General features: G+C 38.4%; 1 long non-coding RNA gene across 3 annotated transcripts in view; it reads left to right on the top strand.

Annotated features, from left to right (window-relative positions):
- Positions 1-14,444, top strand: part of LOC134356889 (uncharacterized) — a 28,031-nt gene that overhangs the window by 10,682 nt on the left and 2,905 nt on the right. For all 3 annotated transcript variants that reach the window (XR_010020458.1, XR_010020459.1, XR_010020457.1), the window contains 4 exons: positions 4,041-4,103; positions 5,011-5,211; positions 11,537-11,697; positions 12,400-12,527. This is a non-coding gene — a long non-coding RNA (uncharacterized LOC134356889). The remainder of the gene's footprint in view (positions 1-4,040; positions 4,104-5,010; positions 5,212-11,536; positions 11,698-12,399; positions 12,528-14,444) is intronic.

The raw sequence follows: 14,444 nt of genomic DNA on the forward strand, positions 1-14,444 counted from the left end.
GATATAGAGAACAAGCTTTTGCCCATGTAGGAACTCCCCCTCTCCACACATCTGATGAACCCAAAGGAACAGCACAGACCGATACAGTTCGGTATCAGCAGCGTCACAGGAGTTGCCAGTCAACATTGAACCCAATGTAGGACTGCCTTAGGGGACTCCAGCTCCAGATTTTTCCCTTTGGGTTTTCTCCCGAAGCCTTCCCCATGAGTGGGTATAGCCGTAAGGCAGCAGAGGTTGAGATCAGAGTTTTCCTTCAGATGAGCTGCCAACCACGACTGACGAACCCCATCTGCCCAAAGCAACTGGTTTTAAGGTGCCAGTAACTCACTTCTGCCCCATCTGTGAGTAGAAACAGCTCTGCTGGACGTAGTAGCTAAGCCACACGTGAAGGCCAGGAGCTGGTCTTGGTTGTCAGAGGCTATTTGAGGCACATGCCATTGGGAGCATTTAATAGGTAGTGGGGGCATGTCACTGTTACCATCCCCTGCTATAACAATCTTAAGTATCAGAAATACACCTTTAACAATGTGCCAATAGCATTCACCCATTATCTTTCCCTGTGTAGTTTCAGTGGGACAGAGAGTGTTCCACACCCAATGATTGGTTTCACTAGCCACAAAGTATTAATTGGAAGTTAAATTATATACAGGTTTTATTTCCCAAATACTAGTTTTCATTTTAGTTCATGTCCATAGTTTAATAATCCCAGAATGATTCCTAACAATGGCCTGTGATCATTTGCATCTATTTGAAGAGACAGACTTGAGACTAAAGACCGCAGCACCAGTGTGCAGACCAAAAAGTATGGTCGAGGGAGGCAGAGGAGCACTTACGGGACTGCTTTGAGTTGGTGGACAGGACGATATTCAGGGATTCATCTTCAAATCCAAATGAATACATCACCTTTGTCACCAACTTCTTCAAGACCTGTGTGGATGAGTTTGTGCTTTTGAGAACATACCGGACGCACCCAAATCGAAAGCAGTGAATGAACCATAAGATTCGTAGCCTGTGAGGATTAGTTATGTGGCATTCAAGACTATTCAAGAAGTGCAGGTATGACATATGGAAGAATATTTTAAAGAGTGAAGAAAAAAATTAAGTTGAGGTTAGGATGGAATTGAATGCATGGCAGCTCTGGCAGTATTTGCAGGCCATTACTTACTACAAAACGAAACCTAACATCATGAATTCCTGTGATGCTTCACTCCCAGGTGAACTCAACACCTTTTTATGTACACTTTGAAAAGAAGAATAAAACTATACCTGTGTGAATTCCTGAAGCATCTGGTGACCCTGTGATCTGTGTCTCGGAGGCCAACATCAGAACATCTTTCAAGAGGGTGAACCCTCGCCAGGCGTGAGACCCTGATGATGTACTGGTCGCTCTGAAAACCTGTGCCAACCAACTGACCAGGAGTGTTCAAGGATATCTTCATTCTTTCACTGCTGCAGTCAAAGGTTCCCACCTGCTTCAAAAAGAAATCAGTCATAACAGTTCCCATGGAGACTAGGGTGAGCTGCCTCAATGATTATCATCCAGTCGCACTCACATCTACTATGATGAAGTACTTTGAGAGGTTGGTCATGGCCAGTATCAACTCCTGCTTATGCAAGGATCTGGACTCGCTGCAATTTCACTAGCTCACAATTCAGACGTGGATCACTTGGACAACTGTAATATTCTTGTCAGGCTGGTCTTTATTGATTTAAAAAGTCAGCATTCAACACAATCATACCCTCAGTACTAATTAACAAGCTCCAAAACCGGGGCCTCTGTAACCAGATTCTTAATTTCTTCACCGGAGACCACCACCTTTGCGGATAAGAAATAACATCTCCTACTTGCTGATAATTAACACTGGTGCACTTTAAGGATGCGTGCTTAGCCTACTGCTCTACTCTCTACACCCACGACTGTTTGGCTAGGCACATCTCAAACACCATCTCTAAATTTGTCGATTGTGGAAAGCCAGATGGTGTTAAGAAGGTATAAAGGAGTGAGATAGATCAGCTAGCTGACTGGTGTTGCAGCACCAACCTTGCATTCAACATCAGTAAAACCAAGGAATTGATTGTGTGGTCTTCACGATGGGAAGTCGAGGAAACACACCAATTCTCATCGAGGGATCAGCGATGGAAAGGGTATGCAGTTTCATGTTTACTTGGTGCCAGGATTTCTGAAGATCTATCCTGGGCCCAAAATATTGATACAATTACAAAGAAGGCATGACAGCGGCTATATTTCATTAGGAGTTTGAGGACACTTTGTATGTCCCCAGATACTTAAATTTCTACAGATGTAGAATGGGGAGCACTCTAACTGGTTGCATTGCCTTCTGGTATGGAGGGAAAAAGCTGCCTAAAGTTGCAAACTCAGTTAGCTCCATCATGGACACTAACCTCCCCGGCATCAAGGACGTCTTCAAAAAGCGATGTCTCAAAGAGGCACCCAGCACACAGGACATGCCCTCTTTTCATTGCTACCATCAGGGAGGAGGTACGGGAGCTTGAAGATACATACTCAGTTGCTGTAAAAGAACAAATTTCATGACATACTATATGTCAGTGATATTAAACTTGATTCTGAAATGTGGCCTTGGTATAATACTCCTTTTGAAATATGATAACTCTCCTGACATCTGCACTTGCCATTGACCTGCACGTGCCTGGTTTAAATCTGAAGAGCTGAATTTGTTGGTCTGGTGCACCTGGTTCCAGTTTGTACTGTATTGTGCAGTTACAGGGCGTTGTGTGACTTACTGGATTGCTGGATGATTGGATGGTAGGTAAGGAGTTCAGCAGGGGGGGATATAGAATAAGCCCTTCATATGAAACTACTGACAGAACCTTTGACAGGTGACAATGTCATCCTCACAACTTTGTTATCGATCAAAACCGTTTAGCTTTTTGAACTATTAAAATCTTTGTTCAGAGGCATTTTGAAGCTATTAATAATGAAATAAGCAGACTACTTTAAAAATTATTTTAAAAATGTAGCCAAAAACAATTATCTTTACATAATTAAGTACATTATTCTGAAGAAACATATTTCTAAAATATGTAGCTTATAATTTTTTTTTCTACTTCACTTTCTTGTAGCCATGAAATTTCCATTAAAATGGAAAAGTTAGAGAAACCAGGATGTTTGGTTGTGCTTTGCTATCAATCCAGATTTGCTTATACTTACAAGAGAAATTGTGTCATTTTGACATGGAACATTAACTCATGTTTATTCTCACCAGATACTACCTGATCTGATCTATATCCAGCATTTTTTGCTTTTTTTAAGAAATTAAATAAAATGATTAATAATTCACTCCTGTTTTTGGTTTGTTTCTTGGTATTTTTTGTTTTCATGGGCTAAATTCATCCAAAAGCTTCATTCTTTGTTACTCATTGAATCAGTGATTGAAGACATGGCTGTTCTTGTTTTTTTAGTCAGAAATTAGCAAGCTCCTTAATCTTATCAATGTTTTCAACTGTGAGAATGTGTTGATTGGCCTTCACTGGTATACATTAATAATCTATTTCATGTTTGGTCTTTAGCTGTTAGTGCAATTTAAGCTGTTTATTAAAATTGCAAGCAAAAGATTTCAAATTTCTGATATTACTGTTAGACATTCTTGCTTCAGCCTTAATGTATAAATATGTTGGGTTTTGAATCACAGAATTATTGAAAAATGCTGGTGAAAACATTTTGACTTAATTCAGTCACTTGTATCACAAAATCTTTTAGTTATAAATTCAGAATTGAAAGGAAATGAAATTTTAAGTTGGTTAGCACATCTGTAGAACTCTACAGCTGAAGCATTTTTATTTGATTACAGTAGTTTGTGATTTCATAATTGAATATTGCTAAGTTTAAGAATGTAATTGTTTTATAACCAGTTTTGAAAACACACATGTTGCACTATAGATGTCTCTGTTTAAATCCTTTAATAAAATGAAACCTTAGTTTTAAGTTATATAATTGCTGAAACATTAATAGTTATTTGAAAATAAAACATATTTCAGAAATATTTAATTTTTGTTGACAGAATCACAATAGTTTACTGCATGGAAGGAGTGCACTTGGCCCATCAAGTCTGTTCCAGTTCAATGTAAGAGCAATCCAGATGTCTATCTTCTTCACTTCCTCCTTCAGTCTTCCAATATTTTTCCTTTCAGAATCTTACCTAGGTCATTTTTAATTGCTACAGTTAAATCTGCTTTCACTACAAGCCCCATTTAAGTATTTCTCTATAATGGTAAAAACTGGTAGGCACACTTGTTTGGTCCTGTTTTTATGTTCGTATGAAGGAAAAGAATTGTTACCCAGAGCTAGGAAATAAATCCATTTTGCAGACTACCTAACGTTCAAATCCTGGCCTCAACCATTTAATAAGTACAAATATTTAGCTATAATTACTAATTAACTTTGTTGCTGTTTGCCTTCTATTGACTTGTTGGTTATGCTGTTTCCATTTTGATAAGTTTCTATATATAGTATGAAGATTGTTAAAGTCACTAAGTTATACACTTGAATTAGACATTTCAAGTGTTATTTAAATTTTAAAAATTTAGGGGTTTGATGGGATTGACAATTACTTGATAGGATCTCCCACTCTTCTCCCACCCTTCCACTTTCTCGATCTATTCTGGCTCCATTTGGGTTTTGTCTGTAATTTTTAGTGTTCTACATGTAGTATTCTTCACATGGCTTGCTCAAATAGAACAGTATTACTTGTCATTATGCTTACTATTTTTAACTATTTGGGTCAGAATTCATAATTATAGATTCTGCATTAATGACATAGAGTATATGAGATCCAATGATTGGATTGGGAAACTTGTTGATATATTTTTGATGTTAATTGATTATATAATGTCCTGTGGTTTACAACTGTTACCAAGGAAAATGTTTGCACAATTGATGGGAATTTAATAAAAGCCTGAACCATTATTTAAGGATTGCATTCTTGGCAGCAGTCCCAACAGAAATGCTTAAAAATCAACATAATCCTACAGATTGGAGCTTGATCGTCCATAAGCGGAGTTTTAAAGAACTGACTGAAGGATGCATCCTTTCTGCGGCACTAAAATGAACACCTCCAGAAAAGATACCAATCAATTGATGTAAGCAACACACAGGGAAGGAATAAAATAAGAAGGTTATACAACTCAAAAGAATCTATCAGAATAGCTTTACTAGCTGCATTCTTCAGGCAAGTAACTGCAGAAATTCAGTCTGGCAAATACATACGTTACTCATTAACTGCTTTTCATATTACTATCTTGCGTTGTTATACTTATGCACAAATATAAATCACAGCACACAGTTAAGTAATGTCTAGGGTAGTTGGGGGGGGGGTGGGGGGAGGAATTGTTGAACTCTTAAGTCCATTACCTGTCCAAGAGTTTCTTGATTTGTATGAAAGGTTGTTATGTGGGTCCTGGTGTGATGTTATTCATGAGTGGGATGATAGAAACTATTGTAGTCTTGTGATTGCAGATTTTTGTCACAGTCATTCTGCAAAAATACTGGGCCTGAGGCAGGATTTTACATATATGTCTTCTATGTTGCCTGTTTCAACCTGCACATTTCTAGATACAAATGGGACATTCAGAGTTGTCAGGAGAAAGCAGAAGAATAGATTTAAATTATATGGCTGTTGGAAAACCATTAACACAGACTGTGGGGCTGAATGTACAATGGATTTTTTTGCACAGTCTTTGCAGATATTAGGGATAATTGAGTGATTAAGGGAATAAGGGAAATTTTGATTTTTGTAACAGCTCTAATGATGCAGGAACAGGATGAAATAACCAATCTCAAAAAATGATGATTAGCTTAGAAGCAGATAACATCTACAGCAAAAGAATTATCAAAACTGAAGCAATTTCATAACGTTGATGTAATGTAATTGACCAGCAGAAGGCACAGAATCAGAAGGACATCATTGTAATATATTTTATTTGCAGGGTAAAACATGTTGTATTTAAATAATATATTTTTCTATATGCACCTGATATTTTCTATGTGATAATGTAATCATTTTGTTGTTTTTATTTCTAGAAGTAAGTGGCCAGTATTGTAAATGTCTATCCAAATTCGTAAATGTCTATCCAAATTGAGAAGACAACATTTAGTTCAATTTCTGCAGTACGAGAGTGGACAGTAACCTTTGTTACTTAGTCAATCTATACATTACTAAAATTCTCATTCTGTTATCTGTTTGTTTGTGCCCTCAAAGTAGCCCAAATGGTGCATGAAAGCAGCACTTTTTTTTTGACTAAATGGACTTAAAATGTGCTAACTTATAGAATGCATGCAAAGGTCAGGGTTAGATTGGGTAAAATTCATTTAAAATTGCTCACTCGTCAACAGGCCCCACTTTCCACACGCGATTCCAGCTTTCATGGAAACCGCGATGCGACACCACGACGCATGTGCATAGCCAGCCTCAGCAGTGCCTCATGATACTCACAGCAGCGACACCAACCGCAGCAAAAGGGCAGGGCAGCTCTATTTCGAGCGGTCACATTCTGCTAATCACCATCAGCATGTGCAGGATTGGGACAGATCAAACTGCAACCCATCAATAAGAGATAATTAAATCTTACTGTAATGAAGTACTTCGAAACACCCAGCAAACCCTTTGCTGCAGTCAAAGGACAGCGGTGACTATATCACATCCATTTAGGAGAGCGCCAACCACATCATCAAGATAAATCAGCATCCTGGAAGCTTTGGTGTTACTGCTTCGTATCTTCTATCCAGCATTAAGGTAAAAAAAAATATGGTCAGCCTAATTATGCCACGTGGAAAGAGAAGGGGGGACATTACGGTCAAGAGATTACGCCAAACAGCATTGGGAAGTGGCAAGGAGAGGGAAAGAACAAGAATCGGATGAGGCCAGGGCTGCATGACTCCAGGATCATAGAGTCAGGACAAAAATGATGAGAGAAGAAGAGATAGAGGAGGAGAGGTACGCACGTATCCAAAATGACAACAATAGGTACAGAAGGAGGAGAGAATAAGAATCCGATTAGGCCAGGGCCGCACGACTCCAGGATCAGAGAGAAAGAACAAATGGTAGAAGAGATGTAGAGACGAAGGATGAAAGGGCTGCGTGTCTCCAGAATGACAACAACTGCCAACGAAGTTGCTGTCTTTATACCGAACAGCACTGAACCTGAAGCAAGATCATGGGATCCCATCATAGTCATACTTTATTGATCCCAGGGGGAAATTGGTTTTCGTTACAGTTGCACCATAAATAATAAATAGTCATAGAACCACAAATAGTTAAATAGTAATATGTAAATTATGCCAGTAAATTATGAAATAAGTCCAGGACCAGCCTATTGGCACAGGGTGTCTGACCCTCCAAGGGAGGAGTTGTGAAGTTTGATGGCCACAGGCAGGAATGACATCCTATGACGCTCTGTGCTGCATCTTGGAGGAATGAGTCTGGCTGAATGTACTCCTGTGCCCACCCAGTACATTATGTAGTGGATGGGAGACATTGACCAAGATGGCATGCAACTTAGACAGCATCCTCTTTTCAGACACCACCGTGAGAGAGTCCAGTTCCATCCCCACAACATCACTGGCCTTACGAATAAGTTTGTTGATTCTGTTGATGTCTGCTACCCTCAGCCTGCTGCCCCAGCACACAACAGCAAACATGATAGCACTGGCCACCACAGACTCGTAGAACATCCTCAGCATTGTCCCGACAGATGTTAAAGGACCTCAGTCTCCTCAGGAAGTAGAGACAGCTCTGACCCTTCTTGTAGACAGCCTCAGTGTTCTTTGACCAGTCCAGTTTATTGTCAATTCGTATCCCCAGGTATTTGTAATCCTCCACCATGTTCACACTGACCCCCTGGATGGAAACAAGGGTCACCGGTACCTTAGCTCTCCTCAGGTCTACCACCAGCTCCTTAGTCTTTTTCACATTAAGCTGCAGATAATTCTGCTCACACCATGTGACAAAGTTTCCTACCGTAGCCCTGTACTCAACCTCATCTCCCTTGCTGATGCATTCAATTATGGCAGAGTCATCTGAAAACTTCTGAAGATGACAAGACTCTGTGCAGTAGTTGAAGTCCAAGATGTAAATGGCGAAGAGGAAGGGAGACAAGACAGTCCCCTGTGGAGCCCCAGTGCTGCTGATCACTCTGTCGGACACACAGTGTTGCAAGCACACGTACTGTGGTCTGCCAGTCAGGTAATCAAGAATCCATGACACCAGGGGAGCATCTACCTGCATCGCTGTCAGCTTCTCCCCCAGCAGAGCAGGGCGGATGGTGTTGAACGCACTGGAGAAGTCAAAAAACATGACCCTCACAGTGCTTGCTGGCTTGTCCAGGTGGGCGTAGACACGGTTCAGCAGATAGACGATGGCATCCTCAACTCCTAGTCGGGGCTGGTAGCCGAACTGGAGGGGATCTAAGTGTGGCCTGACCATAGGCCGGAGCAGCTCCAGAACAAGTCTCTCCAGGGTCTTCATGATGTGGGAGGTCAATGCCACCGGTCTGTAGTCATTGAGGCCGCTGGGGCGCGGCATCTAAGGCACAGGGACGAGGCAGGACGTTTTCCACAGTACAGGAACCCTCCGGAGCCTCAGGCTCAGGTTGAATACATGGCGAAGTACTCCACATAGCTGAGGGGAACAGGCTTTGAGCACCCTAGTACTGACACCATCCGGTTCTGCAGCCTTGCTTGGGTTGAGATGTTTCAGCTGTCTTCTCACCTGTTCAGCTGTGAAGCCCACTGTGGTGGTTTTGTGTGGGGGAAGGGTATAGTCATGAGAGCAGGGTGGGGGACTGTGAGGAGGGGAGAGTGGAACATGTGTTGATTGGGGGCCGACAACAGGTGGCTCATCATTTTAATGAGGAACTTGGATCCATCAAGGCTTTGCAATGGAATGTGAATGATGGTGGAAGAACTGCACGACAATCTCATCGTAGTAAAGAAACATTGGTGCGTTCAAAAATGACATTGTCATGAACCCAAGAATTACTCTGTTTATTAAAAGGGGAACATCAAAATTTTGCTTAAATGTCAATGCTTATTCCTTAATTGCAATTTGCAGTGGAAAGTGATTTCCATAAAATAATGGAAAGTACCAAATATTTAAACATTGGTCACATGTTTTAGAATTATTTTTATTTCGATTTAATTTTGTAAATGTTTATGTTATGTGCAGCAATCTGCTGGAGGAATTTAGCAGGTCGCTAAGTGTATGTTGGGATGCAGGGATTTGATGAGCAGGAACACAGTACCTGCTAGTGCTGGAATCTGATAAGAATAGTGATAATGGGAACCATTGAGGGAGTAATGAAGGCACATTGAATGAGATAGGTGAAGGGGAAACTGCTGGGAAGTAGGTAGATGGAACCGGGAAGAGGAGGGGGATGAAAGTGGGTGATGAGAGGCTGAAGTGGGAGTTTGGGATATAGAGGAAATATAGGAGGACTGGAGGAGGATTGAAAGATGGATGGGGGAGGTACATGTGAAGGTTACCTGAAACTGGAAAATTAAATGCTCATGCCAACTACTCGTGTATTTTTTCTGTACCTTGCATTGGGCTTCGCCCTAGGAAGTTGAGTATGGATGGTAAGTGTGCATAAATTTCAGTGTTTGTGCAAAATTATTTCTGATATAGATGTACTTAAAAAAAAAAATAAACTGCTTATCTAATTGTTTCAGTAATTTAGAAGAAATCAGTAAGAAACTGAAAATCAGCTTTGTTTCCATGTTTTTAAATTGCTCATTAAAAAAATAGCAGCTCAGTGCAATGACGTACTCTGAACTATATACATACCACAGTGGTGTTGATATTTCAATGTGCCAATTTCTGTTTGTCCAGTTCCTAAAATATGCAACTTTTTTTTAAAACAACATTGATGTCATTCACTTTGGTGAAAAAAAGAAAATAATGTGAAATATTTTTTTACAAAAGAATGAGCATTTTTTTGCTGCTGACTGTATCCCCAGTTTTCAATACTATTATGTTTTCATGTTGCATCAGTCAGCAAGATGGTTTCATAAGAGCAGAGGATAGTAGTTTTGGGTGCCACAGTAGTGTAGCAGTTAACACAACACTATAACAGCTTGGGCTGTTGACATCTGTAAGGTGTCTACATCCTCCCTGTGGAATGTGTAGGTTTTTGTCTGGGTGCTCCAGTTTCCCTTCTTCAGTGCAAAGACAGTTAGTAGGTTAATTGGTCATTGTAAATTGTCCTGTGATTCAGCCAGGCTTAAATCGGGGTTTGCTGGGTGGCGCAGCTTGAAGGTCCAGAAGGGCCTATTCCACGCTGTATTTCAATAACAAATAAAAAGCAGCAGCAAGCTGTAACAAGATAGTTTTTCTTGTGCCATGTGTCCAGGATTTATGCACAAAGCCACAGCAAGCACACATTTGTTCTATTTTTTTCCAAATACGATCAATGCTCTTTATGTAAATTTAGACAGCAATTGAGGATATTAATGTGTTGGTACAGTCAATTAGTGTCATTAATAACTTTTTACTATTAATGATAATATTTTTAATTTTGAAATTTATCAATTTTTATTCCAATTGAGAGATATTTTAGTTATTATTGAGATGTAAGCTGTTCCCAATGAAACTACTACACTACTTGAGATAATCTAAATGTAAGTGCAGTAGTTAGAATGGTGTATTGCTGTGTGATTTACCCAGCAACTGATATTCATTAGAAACAGTGAAATAGATATGTATCACAGCACTTTCTAAAACAAGCATTGCTTTGATTACCTTGCACATTTTTTGTTGTAGGACTGATCTGTAAATGATGCAAAGGCAAGTGAAATATTCTTCTGCTTAAAAATGTATTGTAATGGCGCATTGTTTTGATTTTCTTTTCTTATCCCGCCTTCTTCTAAAATGCTAATCCGAGGAAGGCCCCGTGCCAGTTCCTTGCAACGTTCACGTTTTTGTGTTGCTGCCAGTGTATTCCTAATTTGTATCCATTTGGGTGTTGCTTATGCCAAGTACTTGCTCCCATCTGTGCTCAGTACTAAAACAAATTCTTTGGAGAAGGTTACAGGCAGAGGGGTGCAAAGAGTGCATATGAGCGAGACTGGGATAGATGCCAAGCTGTAACCAAACAATAAATAGACGATTAAGTAAAATTCATTGTTTGTATCTTAGCAAAAAAGAAAAATCAGTGTAAGAAGGCAAAGAATATCTGATGACTTTGTGCTTTTTTTAAATTTTGGAATTTGTATATGTATCCACATTGGATTGTGGAACGACATGCGCCCTTTTGAATATTAATGTAAATGAATTCGAGGCTAGTTTTGTAAAGGCGTTAGCATGCATCAGAAGTGCTGCCTGTCTGTTCATCAAAGCTTGTTGTGTAAAGATTTGTATGTTTTGTTTGGAAAAATTCATATGTGAATTGTCGTTATTTAGATTTTTTTGTACCTGTCAAATGTATCTAATGTAAACCGGTGAAAAAGAGACTTTCTTTAACAATTCTAACATTTATGTCTATCTCCCATTTTTTTTACAGTCAGTGTTCCACAAAAGAAGCTTACAGCTTCACGTTTTGTTCTACAGAGTGAATCATGCCAAGGAAAGGATTCCCTGTCCCTATTTGGCTTGCATTTGAAGTGCGGCAAGTATCCAGATTTTGGCAGTAAACATTCAGCGTCATGTTACGATTTTTCCATTTCTAGTGAGTCGCTTTGATTTCTGAGCCAAGTATGCGAAAATATGAGTTTTTATATGCTTTTGATTTTAGATGTTATGACTTGAATTGCTAAATGTTTTAAATTTCTTAAGGGGACGTAATAACAAAGCCAGTGATATGTTAGTGAGGACATTTTGTAGAATTTGTTAACCGTTAAGCATTTTTTCCTCTCGAAATAAAATAAGTTTATTTAAAATAAGAATAAAATGGATAACTTCCATGAATTAAAATAACAAAGTAATTTGCTATTCGTGTGGCTATAAAAAAAAGATGGCGAGTGAATGGTTGTGATCTATCCAGGGACAATACTGCAATGCAGATGTGCATTTGAAAATGCGAATACCACCTTTTTGGTGCTCAGTTTTCAGAAATTTCAATTTGAATTGTTTTAAAATATAAGTGTAAGACCATATTGAACAACATAGATTGTGCAAAGTACAGATAAAGTGAAAACAGCACGCAAAACAAACATGGCTGTTCACTGAGCTGAATGATCTTGTACAATGTAAGGCTGCCAGATTTTATTCTAAACTGTGTTGGCTGAGTGAAAATGAACTGTGCAGAAACAATTATCCAAATTTAGAAATACAAATTATAGAACCTAGATTAGTTTATGGCTTACGTAGCATGACCTTTAAATTTTTAAATAATATTTTTCTGTTTTTCGTTATTTCTCCACTATTATAGATAAAAACAACAGTTGATGGGGGAGGGGTGAAAGAGGGTGGAATTATGCCTAATCAACTGTTTTTCACAACTTGATATGCTCTTGCACCTAAAACAAGTTCTTGAGGAACTGTGGAAAATCTCAGCCTGTAAGTTAATGTATTCTATCTCTTATTCTTTGAAAGATAGGTTTCTTTATGAATGTAGTTTAAAATAATCCAGCTACTGTATATATTAAAGAAGTTTTTTATTTACGGCATTAACTTGTACTGAAATTTGATTTCTTGGCTGCTAATTGTTCCGAAGTTCCTTCTATTGAATTCTTTTGGGCTGATATGTAGTAACACTGAATCACTTACAAAAAAAACTTGCCAGCTAAGCAGAGTACTGACTTTACCTGTCACGCACAAAAACTAAATTTCAGCCAAGGTTTGCTTCAGGGCAGTTAAGATCCATTCTGTTACCTCACAATCCCTACTTATAAAAGCATTATTATTTTGTACTGAAATTTGGTATTTCACTTCCCCGCACAGATGCTGCTTGACCTGCTGAGTAATTTTAGCAGATAATTTGTTGCTCCAGACTCCAGTATGTGCTATGTGCAGCCTCTTTGTCTCTACACTTAAATAGTAGCCGTTTACTTAGAGATCAGTTTGATATATTTTGACCTCTTTATGCAGAAATACTTGTATTAACCATGACAACAAATAGTTCATAAAGTTTTCCAACTTTAAAATTGCAGTAAGGGTGTTGAACTTAAGTAGTAAATAATAATTTCAGTGCTCATTTCAAAAATATTCATTGTAAAATATTTATTCACTTTTAGAAACAATTACATTTGCATTACTGTGATTATGAAATATTTTCAGATTTTCTGTTTTCACACATCCTATGATAGTATGTCAAATCCCAGATTGCTAAACAGGAAAATCTGTGTTGTTCTTTTGACTGGTGCATTTATTTATTTTCCTCCATTGTTCATTCTCTTATTGTAGTGGTAAAATTTCCAGAACCATCCAAGATTAGCCCTTAATGTGTGGAAACTCTAGGTGGCATCTTGGAGTGCAATTATGGGAACTGTAGTTTTAACCAGTCGTACTTACTGGATTTGTTTTAGTGAATATGAATACAAAAGTGCTATTAAGATGGAGGTGATCATTCCTTATTTCCATCTTATCCCAAATATAACTTCTTTGACTGCAACATGTAGTGCTACCGAAAAGGGAAGAGAGTTAATTACTTAACTTTGCAGTTTAAATAGACTGTAACTAGACATTCACTAATAGTCCTGTGTTTGGAAAAAGATCAGTTTTGATTTCTTTCTAATAATTTTTGATTATAGAAATATGCTGTAGAACAAAAGTTGTCTTATCTAAATTTCGTTGCGGATCTATTTAGAATTTTCAGAAAGTTCTTTGACTTACCTTTTATTGTGAAAATCTAAAGAAATTTGCAGAAATTAATGAAATATATATTAAATGTAACTTCATTTTCTTCATATTTTTTGGCTCCTGGATGACAACCTCTTGTGTTCATTCCAGATAAAGGGAACAGGCCTGAAATATGAACTGCTCGTTTGTCCACAAATGCTGCCTGACTTACTAAATTCCTTCAACTTATTTTTGTAAATTGGGCTTTAAGAATCAAATTTCACATTTGCCACCATTTTCATACATGTACAAAGTGGCATTTGAGTTGTGCTTTAAACATGGTAAATGACACAAGCCATTTAAGAAATTAAATGCTGGACAATTAGGAAAGATGACATAAATCATAGGTAGTGGAAAATAACAATGCAGTGGTTTGAATGAAATGTTTGTAGAAATCTGATGGCTAAAATGTGCCAGACTTGATGGAAAGGAGTTGAAACACAGAAGAATGGTGGTAGCATGCACATTTTTGTGCACAGTGATTGGAACTTGGTGTGAGTACTTTGAATCAAATATGTTGGTGGTTTGGGAATTATTCTAGGTTGTTAAGACAGCTGTCATTGGGGTGCAGAATAGGATGTGAGAATATTGACATTGGAGTTGTAGATAGATAAGGAATATAAAGACCATTGCACC

The sequence above is a fragment of the Mobula hypostoma genome, chromosome 15 (assembly GCF_963921235.1).
Source record: "Mobula hypostoma chromosome 15, sMobHyp1.1, whole genome shotgun sequence".
Lineage (NCBI taxonomy): Eukaryota > Metazoa > Chordata > Chondrichthyes > Myliobatiformes > Myliobatidae > Mobula > Mobula hypostoma.